Source organism: Lissotriton vulgaris, unplaced genomic scaffold (genome assembly GCF_964263255.1).
Source record: "Lissotriton vulgaris unplaced genomic scaffold, aLisVul1.2 SCAFFOLD_9521, whole genome shotgun sequence".
Classification (NCBI taxonomy): Eukaryota; Metazoa; Chordata; class Amphibia; order Caudata; family Salamandridae; genus Lissotriton; species Lissotriton vulgaris.
In genome coordinates this window covers 20,275-30,411 of record NW_028249182.1, presented here as the reverse complement: position 1 = coordinate 30,411, position 10,137 = coordinate 20,275, and positions in this window count along the sequence as shown.

The window sequence follows — 10,137 nt, the reverse complement described above, 5'->3', positions numbered from 1 at the left end:
AGGTGGGTGGTGGGTGCATCAGTGGAGCTGTGTGGTGGGTGCATCAGTGGAGCTGTGTGGTGGGTGCATCGGTGGAGCTGGGTGGTGGGGGCATCTGTGGAGCTGTGTCGTGGGTGCATCTGTGGAGCTGTGTGGTGGGTGCCTCGGTGGAGCTGTGTGGTGGGTGTATCGGTGGAGCTGGGTGGTGGGTGCAACGGTGGAGCTGGGTGGTGGGTGCATCGGTGGAGCTGTGTCGGTAGAGCTGTGTGGTGGCTGCATCGGTGGAGCTGTGTGGTGGGTGCATCGGTGGAGCTGTGTGGTGGGTGCATCGGTGGAGCTGTGTGGTGGGTGCATTTGTGGAGCTGTGTGGTGGGTGCATCAGTGGAGCTGTGTAGGTGGAGCTGTGTGGTGGGTGCATCGGTGGAGCTGTGTAGTGGATGCATCGGTGGAGCTGTGTGGTGGGTGCATCGGTGGAGCTGTGGGGTGGGTGCATCAGTGGAGCTGTGTCGGTGGAGCTGTGTGGTGGGTGCATCAGTGGAGCTGTGTCGGTGGAGCTGTGTGGTGGCTGCATCTGTGGAGCTGTGTGGTGGGTGCCTCGGTGGAGCTCTGTGGTGGGTACATTGGTGAAGCTGTGTGGTGGGTGCATCAGTGGAGCTTAGTAGGTGCATTGGTGGAGCTTAGTTGGAGCATCAGTGGAGCTGTGTGGTGGGTGCATCAGTGGAGCTGTGTGGTGGGTGCATCAGTGGAGCTGTGTGGTGGGTGCATCGGTGGAGCTGTGTGGTGGAGCTGTGTGATGGGTGCATCGGTGGAGCTGGGTGGTGGGTGCATCAGTGGAGCTGTGTGGTGGGTGGATCAGTGGAGCTGTGTGGTGGGTACATCGGTGGAGCTGGGTGGTGGGTGCATCGGTGGAGCTTAGTGGGTGCATTGGTGGAGCTGTGTGGTGGGTGCATTGGTGGAGCTTAGTTGGTGCATCGGTGGAGCTGTGTGGTGGATGCATCCATAGAGCTGTGTGGTGGGTGCATCGGTTGAGGTGTGTGGTGGGTGCCTCAGCGGAGCTGTGTGGTGGGTGCATCGGTGGAGCTGTGTGGTGGGTGGCTCGGCGGAGCTGTGTGGTGGGTGCATCGGTAAAGCTGCGTGGCGGGTGCATCGGTGGAGCTGTGTGGTGGGTGCTTCGGTGGAGCTGTGTGGTGGGTGCATCTGTGGAGCTGTGTGGTGGGTGCCTCTGTTGAGCTGTGTGGTGGGTGCATCTGTTGAGCTGTGTGGTGGGTGCCTCGGTGGAGCTGTGTGGTAGGTGCATAGGTGGAGCTGTGTGGTGGGTGCATAGGTGGAGCTGTGTGCTGGGTGCATCGGTGGAGCTGTGTGGTAGGTGCCTCGGAGCTGTGTGGTGGGTGCCTCGGTGAAGCTGTGTGGTGGGTGCATCGGTGGAGCTGTGTGGTGGGGGCATCGGTGGAGCTCTGTGGTGGGTGCATTGGTGGAGCTCTGTGGTGGGGGCATAGGTGGAGCTCTGTGTTGGGTGCATCGGTAGAGCTCTGTGGTGGGTGCATCAGTGGAGCTCTGAGGTGGGTGCATCAGTGGAGCTGTGTGGTGGGTGCATCAGTGGAGCTGTGTCAGTGGAGCTGTGTGGTGGTTGCATCAGTAGAGCTGGGTGGTGGGTGCATCGGTGGAGCTGGGTGGTGGGTGCATCAGTGGAGCTGTGTGGTGGGTGCATCAGTGGAGCTGAGTGGTGGGTGCATCGGTGGAGCTGGGTGGTGGGTGCATCTGTGGAGCTGTGTGGTGGGTGCATCTGTGGAGCTGTGTGGTGGGTGCATCGGTGGAGCTGGGTGGTGGGTGCATCTGTGGAGCTGTGTGGTGGGTGCATCAGTGGAGCTGTGTGGTGGGTGCATCGGTGGAGCTGTGTGGTGGGTGCGTCGGTGGCGCTGGGTGCATCAGTGGAGCTGTGTAGGTGGAGCTGTGTGGTGGGTGCATCGGTGGAGCTGGGTGGTGGGTGCATCAGTGGAGCTGTGTGGTGGGTGCATCAGTGGAGCTGGGTGGTGGGTGCAACGGTGGAGCTGGGTGGTGGGTGCATCAGTGGAGCTTAGTGGGTGCATTGGTGGAGCTGTGTGGTGGGTGCATCGGTGGAGCTTAGTTGGTGCATCGGTGGAGCTGTGTGGTGGGTGCATCCGTAGAGCTGTGTGGTGGGTGCATCGGTTGAGCTGTGTGGTGGGGCCTCGGCGGAGCTGTGTGGTGGGTGCATCGGTGGAGCTGTGTGGTGGGTGCCTCGGCGGAGCTGTGTGGTGGGTGCATCGGTAAAGCTGCGTGATGGGTGCATCGGTGGAGCTGTGTGGTGGGTGCTTCGGTGGAGCTGTGTGGTGGGTGCATCTGTGGAGCTGTGTGTTGGGTGCCTCTGTGGAGCTGTGTGGTGGGTGCATCTGTTGAGCTGTGTGGTGGGTGCCTCGGTGGAGCTGTGTGGTGGGTGCATAGGTGGAGCTGTGTGGTGGGTGCTTCGGTGGAGCTGTGTGGTGGGTGCATCGGTGGAGCTGTGTGGTAGGTGCCTCGGAGCTGTGTGGTGGGTGCCTCGGTGGAGCTGTGACGAAAATCCAAGAACAGAAGTGAAATATTAACATCTTTTTGGGATTTGTAATAAAGCGTGAAAGCTTGAAAACAGTTTGAAACATTGAAAGAACATATTTGAACCAGTGATGCTGTGGTTGTGCTGAGTGATGCTGTGGTTGCGCTGAGTGATGCTGTGGTGGTGCTGAGTGATGCTGTGGTTGCTCTGAGTGATGCTGTGGTTTGCTCTGAGTGGTGTGTGCATCGGGGGAGCTTAGTGGGTGCATTGGTGGAGCTGTGTTGTGGGTGCATTGGTGGAGCTTAGTTGGAGCATCGGTGGAGCTGTGTGGTGGGTGCATCGGTGGAGCTGTGTGATGGGTGCCTCAGCGGAGCTGTGTGGTGTGTGAATCGGCAGAGCTGTGTGGTGGGTGCATCGGCGGAGCTGTGTGGTGGGTGCTTCGGTGGAGCTGTGTGGTGGGTGCATCTGTGGAGCTGTGTGGTGGGTGCATCTGTCTAGCTCTGTGGTGGGTTCATCTGTGGAGCTGTGTGGTGGGTGCCTCGGTGGAGCTGTGTGGTGGCTGCATCTGTGGAGCTGTGTGGTGGGTGCCTCGGTGGAGCTCTGTGGTGGGTGCATTGGTGAAGCTGTGTGGTGGGTGCATCGGTGGAGCTTAGTGGGTGCATTGGTGGAGCTTAGTTGGAGCATCGGTGGAGCTGTGTGGTGGGTGCATCGATGGAGCTGTGTGGTGGGTGCATCAGTGGAGCTGTGTGGTGGGTGCATCGGTGGAGCTGTGTGGTGGAGCTGTGTGATGGGTGCATCGATGGAGCTGGGTGGTGGGTGCATCAGTGGAGCTGTGTGGTGGGTGGATCAGTGGAGCTGTGTGGTGGGTACATCGGTGGAGCTGGGTGGTGGGTGCATCGGTGGAGCTTAGTGGGCGCATTGGTGGAGCTGTGTGGTGGGTGCATCGGTGGAGCTTAGTTGGTGCATCGGTGGAGCTGTGTGGTGGATGCATCCATAGAGCTGTGTGGTGGGTGCATCGGTTGAGCTGTGTGGTGGGTGCCTCAGTGGAGCTGTGTGGTGGGTGCATCGGTGGAGCTGTGTGGTGGGTGGCTCGGCGGAGCTGTGTGGTGGGTGCATTGGTAAAGCTGCATGGCGGGTGCATCGGTGGAGCTGTGTGGTGGGTGCTTCTGTGGAGCTGTGTTGTGGGTGCATCTGTGGAGCTGTGTGATGGGTGCCTCTGTGGAGCTGTGTGGTGGGTGCATCTGTTGAGCTGTGTGGTGGGTGCCTCGGTGGAGCTGTGTGGTAGGTGCATAGGTGGAGCTGTGTGGTGGGTGCATCGGTGGAGCTGTGTGGTGGAGCTGTGTGATGGGTGCATCGATGGAGCTGGGTGGTGGGTGCATCAGTGGAGCTGTGTGGTGGGTGGATCAGTGGAGCTGTGTGGTGGGTGCATCGGTGGAGCTGTGTGGTGGGTGGCTCGGCGGAGCTGTGTGGTGGGTGCATTGGTAAAGCTGCGTGGCGGGTGCATCGGTGGAGCTGTGTGGTGGGTGCTTCGGTGGAGCTGTGTGGTGGGTGCATCTGTGGAGCTGTGTGATGGGTGCCTCTGTGGAGCTGTGTGGTGGGTGCATCGGTGGAGCTTAGTGGGCGCATTGGTGGAGCTGTGTGGTGGGTGCATCGGTGGAGCTTGGTTGGTGCATCGGTGGAGCTGTGTGGTGGATGCATCCATAGAGCTGTGTGGTGGGTGCATCGGTTGAGCTGTGTGGTGGGTGCCTCAGCGGAGCTGTGTGGTGGGTGCATCGGTGGAGCTGTGTGGTGGGTGGCTCGGCGGAGCTGTGTGGTGGGTGCATTGGTAAAGCTGCGTGGCGGGTGCATCGGTGGAGCTGTGTGGTGGGTGCTTCGGTGGAGCTGTGTGGTGGGTGCATCTGTGGAGCTGTGTGATGGGTGCCTCTGTGGAGCTGTGTGGTGGGTGCATCTGTTGAGCTGTGTGGTGCGTGCCTCGGTGGAGCTGTGTGGTAGGTGCATAGGTGGAGCTGTGTGGTGGGTGCATAGGTGGAGCTGTGTGGTGGGTGCATCAGTGGAGCTGTGTGGTAGGTGCCTCGGAGCTGTGTGGTGGGTGCCTCGGTGAAGCTGTGTGGTGGGTGCATTGGTGGAGCTGTGTGGTGGGGGCATCGGTGGAGCTCTGTGGTGGGTGCATTGGTGGAGCTCTGTGGTGGGGGCATAGGTGGAGCTCTGTGTTGGGTGCATCGGTAGAGCTCTGTGGTGGGTGCATCAGTGGAGCTCTGAGGTGGGTGCATCAGTGGAGCTGTGTGGTGGGTGCATCAGTGGAGCTGTGTCAGTGGAGCTGTGTGGTGGTTGCATCAGTGGAGCTGGGTGGTGGGTGCATCGGTGGAGCTGGGTGGTGGGTGCATCAGTGGAGCTGTGTGGTGGGTGCATCAGTGGAGCTGAGTGGTGGGTTCATCGGTGGAGCTGGGTGGTGGGTGCATCTGTGGAGCTGTGTGGTGGGTGCATCTGTGGAGCTGTGTGGTGGGTGCATCGGTGGAGCTGGGTGGTGGGTGCATCTGTGGAGCTGTGTGGTGGGTGCATCAGTGGAGCTGTGTGGTGGGTGCATCGGTGGAGCTGTGTGGTGGGTGCATCAGTGGCGCTGGGTGCATCAGTGTAGCTGTGTAGGTGGAGCTGTGTGGTGGGTGCATCAGTGGAGCTGGGTGGTGGGTGCATCAGTGGAGCTGTGTGGTGGGTGCATCGGTGGAGCTGGCTGGTGGGTGCATCGGTGGAGCTGGGTGGTGGGTGCATAGGTGGAGCTTAGTGGGTGCATTAGTGGAGCTGTGTGGTGGGTGCATCGGTGGAGCTTAGTTGGTGCATCGGTGGAGCTGTGTGGTGGGTGCATCCGTAGAGCTGTGTGGTGGGTGCATCGGTTGAGCTGTGTGGTGGGGCCTCGGCGGAGCTGTGTGGTGGGTGCATCGGTGGAGCTGTGTGGTGGGTGCTTCGGTGGAGCTGTGTGGTGGGTGCATCTGTGGAGCTGTGTGTTGGGTGCCTCTGTGGAGCTGTGTGGTGGGTGCATCTGTTGAGCTGTGTGGTGGGTGCCTCGGTGGAGCTGTGTGGTGGGTGCATAGGTGGAGCTGTGTGGTGGGTGCTTCGGTGGAGCTGTGTGGTGGGTGCATCGGTGGAGCTGTGTGGTAGGTGCCTCGGAGCTGTGTGGTGGGTGCCTCGGTGGAGCTGTGTGGTGGGTGCATCGGTGGAGCTGTGTGGGGGGGGCATCTGTGGAGCTCTGTGGTGGGGGCATCGGTGGAGCTGTGTCAGTGGAGCTGTGTGGTGATTGCATCAGTGGAGCTGGGTGTTGGGTGCATCAGTGGAGCCGTGTCGGTGGAGCTGTGTGGTGGGTGCATCGGTGGAGGTGGGTGGTGGGTGCATCAGTGGAGCTGTGTGGTGGGTGCATCAGTGGAGCTGTGTGGTGGGTGCATCGGTGGAGCTGGGTGGTGGGGGCATCTGTGGAGCTGTGTGGTGGGTGCATCTGTGGAGCTGTGTGGTGGGTGCCTCGGTGGAGCTGTGTGGTGGGTGTATCGGTGGAGCTGGGTGGTGGGTGCAACAGTGGAGCTGGGCAGTGGGTGCATCGGTGGAGCTGTGTCGGTAGAGCTGTGTGGTGGCTGCATCGGTGGAGCTGTGTGGTGGGTGCATCGGTGGAGCTGTGTGGTGGGTGCATCGGTGGAGCTGTGTGGTGGGTGCATTTGTGGAGCTGTGTGGTGGGTGCATCAGTGGAGCTGTGTAGGTGGAGCTGTGTGGTGGGTGCATCGGTGGAGCCGTGTAGTGGATGCATCGGTGGAGCTGTGTGGTGGGTGCATCGGTGGAGCTGTGGGGTGGGTGCATCAGTGGAGCTGTGTCGGTGGAGCTGTGTGGTGGGTGCATCAGTGGAGCTGTGTCGGTGGAGCTGTGTGGTGGCTGCATCTGTGGAGCTGTGTGGTGGGTGCCTCGGTGGAGCTCTGTGGTGGGTGCATTGGTGAAGCTGTGTGGTGGGTGCATCAGTGGAGCTTAGTGGGTGCATTGGTGGAGCTTAGTTGGAGCATCAGTGGAGCTGTGTGGTGGGTGCATCAGTGGAGCTGTGTGGTGGGTGCATCAGTGGAGCTGTGTGGTGGGTGCATCGGTGGAGCTGTGTGGTGGAGCTGTGTGATGGGTGCATCGGTGGAGCTGGGTGGTGGGTGCATCAGTGGAGCTGTGTGGTGGGTGGATCAGTGGAGCTGTGTGGTGGGTACATCGGTGGAGCTGGGTGGTGGGTGCATCGGTGGAGCTTAGTGGGTGCATTGGTGGAGCTGTGTGGTGGGTGCATTGGTGGAGCTTAGTTGGTGCATCGGTGGAGCTGTGTGGTGGATGCATCCATAGAGCTGTGTGGTGGGTGCATCGGTTGAGCTGTGTGGTGGGTGCCTCAGCAGAGCTGTGTGGTGGGTGCATGGGTGGAGCTGTGTGGTGGGTGGCTCGGCGGAGCTGTGTGGTGGGTGCATCGGTAAAGCTGCGTGGCGGGTGCATCGGTGGAGCTGTGTGGTGGGTGCTTCGGTGGAGCTGTGTGGTGGGTGCATCTGTGGAGCTGTGTGGTGGGTGCCTCTGTGGAGCTGTGTGGTGGGTGCATCTGTTGAGCTGTGTGGTGGGTGCCTCGGTGGAGCTGTGTGGTAGGTGCATAGGTGGAGCTGTGTGGTGGGTGCATAGGTGGAGCTGTGTGGTGGGTGCATCGGTGGAGCTGTGTGGTAGGTGCCTCGGAGCTGTGTGGTGGGTGCCTCGGTGAAGCTGTGTGGTGGGTGCATCGGTGGAGCTGTGTGGTGGGGGCATCGGTGGAGCTCTGTGGTGGGTGCATTGGTGGAGCTCTGTGGTGGGGGCATAGGTGGAGCTCTGTGTTGGGTGCATCGGTAGAGCTCTGTGGTGGGTGCATCAGTGGAGCTCTGAGGTGGGTGCATCAGTGGAGCTGTGTGGTGGGTGCATCAGTGGAGCTGTGTCAGTGGAGCTGTGTGGTGGTTGCATCAGTGGAGCTGGGTGGTGGGTGCATCGGTGGAGCTGGGTGGTGGGTGCATCAGTGGAGCTGTGTGGTGGGTGCATCAGTGGAGCTGAGTGGTGGGTGCATCGGTGGAGCTGGGTGGTGGGTGCATCTGTGGAGCTGTGTGGTGGGTGCATCTGTGGAGCTGTGTGGTGGGTGCATCGGTGGAGCTGGGTGGTGGGTGCATCTGTGGAGCTGTGTGGTGGGTGCATCAGTGGAGCTGTGTGGTGGGTCCATCGGTGGAGCTGTGTGGTGGGTGCATCGGTGGCGCTGGGTGCATCAGTGGAGCTGTGTAGGTGGAGCTGTGTGGTGGGTGCATCGGTGGAGCTGGGTGGTGGGTGCATCAGTGGAGCTGTGTGGTGGGTGCATCGGTGGAGCTGGGTGGTGGGTGCATCGGTGGAGCTGGGTGGTGGGTGCATCAGTGGAGCTTAGTGGGTGCATTGGTGGAGCTGTGTGGTGGGTGCATCGGTGGAGCTTAGTTGGTGCATCGGTGGAGCTGTGTGGTGGGTGCATCCGTAGAGCTGTGTGGTGGGTGCATCGGTTGAGCTGTGTGGTGGGGCCTCGGCGGAGCTGTGTGGTGGGTGCATCGGTGGAGCTGTGTGGTGGGTGCCTCGGCGGAGCTGTGTGGTGGGTGCATTGGTAAAGCTGCGTGATGGGTGCATCGGTGGAGCTGTGTGGTGGGTGCTTCGGTGGAGCTGTGTGGTGGGTGCATCTGTGGAGCTGTGTGTTGGGTGCCTCTGTGGAGCTGTGTGGTTGGTGCATCTGTTGAGCTGTGTGGTGGGTGCCTCGGTGGAGCTGTGTGGTGGGTGCATAGGTGGAGCTGTGTGGTGGGTGCTTCGGTGGAGCTGTGTGGTGGGTGCATCGGTGGAGCTGTGTGGTAGGTGCCTCGGAGCTGTGTGGTGGGTGCCTCGGTGGAGCTGTGACGAAAATCCAAGAACAGAAGTGAAATATTAACATCTTTTTGGGATTTGTAATAAAGCGTGAAAGCTTGAAAACAGTTTGAAACATTGAAAGAACATATTTGAACCAGTGATGCTGTGGTTGTGCTGAGTGATGCTGTGCTTGCGCTGAGTGATGCTGTGGTGGTGCTGAGTGATGCTGTGGTTGCTCTGAGTGATGCTGTGGTTTGCTCTGAGTGGTGTGTGCATCGGGGGAGCTTAGTGGGTGCATTGGTGGAGCTGTGTTGTGGGTGCATCTGTGGAGCTGTGTGGTGGGTGCATCGGTGGAGCTGGGTGGTGGGTGCATCTGTGGAGCTGTGTGGTGGGTGCATCAGTGGAGCTGTGTGGTGGGTGCATCGGTGGAGCTGTGTGGTGGGTGCATCAGTGGCGCTGGGTGCATCAGTGTAGCTGTGTAGGTGGAGCTGTGTGGTGGGTGCATCGGTGGAGCTGGGTGGTGGGTGCATCAGTGGAGCTGTGTGGTGGGTGCATCGGTGGAGCTGGCTGGTGGGTGCATCGGTGGAGCTGGGTGGTGGGTGCATAGGTGGAGCTTAGTGGGTGCATTAGTGGAGCTGTGTGGTGGGTGCATCGGTGGAGCTTAGTTGGTGCATCGGTGGAGCTGTGTGGTGGGTGCATCCGTAGAGCTGTGTGGTGGGTGCATCGGTTGAGCTGTGTGGTGGGGCCTCGGCGGAGCTGTGTGGTGGGTGCATCGGTGGAGCTGTGTGGTGGGTGCTTCGGTGGAGCTGTGTGGTGGGTGCATCTGTGGAGCTGTGTGTTGGGTGCCTCTGTGGAGCTGTGTGGTGGGTGCATCTGTTGAGCTGTGTGGTGGGTGCCTCGGTGGAGCTGTGTGGTGGGTGCATAGGTGGAGCTGGGTGGTGGGTGCTTCGGTGGAGCTGTGTGGTGGGTGCATCGGTGGAGCTGTGTGGTAGGTGCCTCGGAGCTGTGTGGTGGGTGCCTCGGTGGAGCTGTGTGGTGGGTGCATCGGTGGAGCTGTGTGGTGGGGGCATCTGTGGAGCTCTGTGGTGGGGGCATCGGTGGAGCTCTGTGTTGGGTGCATCGGTGGAGCTCTCTGGTGGGTGCATCAGTGGAGCTGTGTGGTGGGTGCATCGGTGGAGCTGTGTCAGTGGAGCTGTGTGGTGATTGCATCAGTGAAGCTGGGTGTTGGGTGCATCAGTGGAGCCGTGTCGGTGGAGCTGTGTGGTGGGTGCATCGGTGGAGGTGGGTGGTGGGTGCATCAGTGGAGCTGTGTGATGGGTGCATCAGTGGAGCTGTGTGGTGGGTGCATCGGTGGAGCTGGGTGGTGGGGGCATCTGTGGAGCTGTGTGGTGGGTGCATCTGTGGAGCTGTGTGGTGGGTGCCTCGGTGGAGCTGTGTGGTGGGTGTATCGGTGGAGCTGGGTGGTGGGTGCAACGGTGGAGCTGGGTGGTGGGTGCATCGGTGGAGCTGTGTCGGTAGAGCTGTGTGGTGGCTGCATCGGTGGAGCTGTGTGGTGGGTGCATCGGTGGAGCTGTGTGGTGGGTGCATCGGTGGAGCTGTGTGGTGGGTGCATTTGTGGAGCTGTGTGGTGGGTGCATCAGTGGAGCTGTGTAGGTGGAGCTGTGTGGTGGGTGCATCGGTGGAGCTGTGTAGTGGATGCATCGGTGGAGCTGTGTGGTGGGTGCATCGGTGGAGCTGTGGGGTGGGTG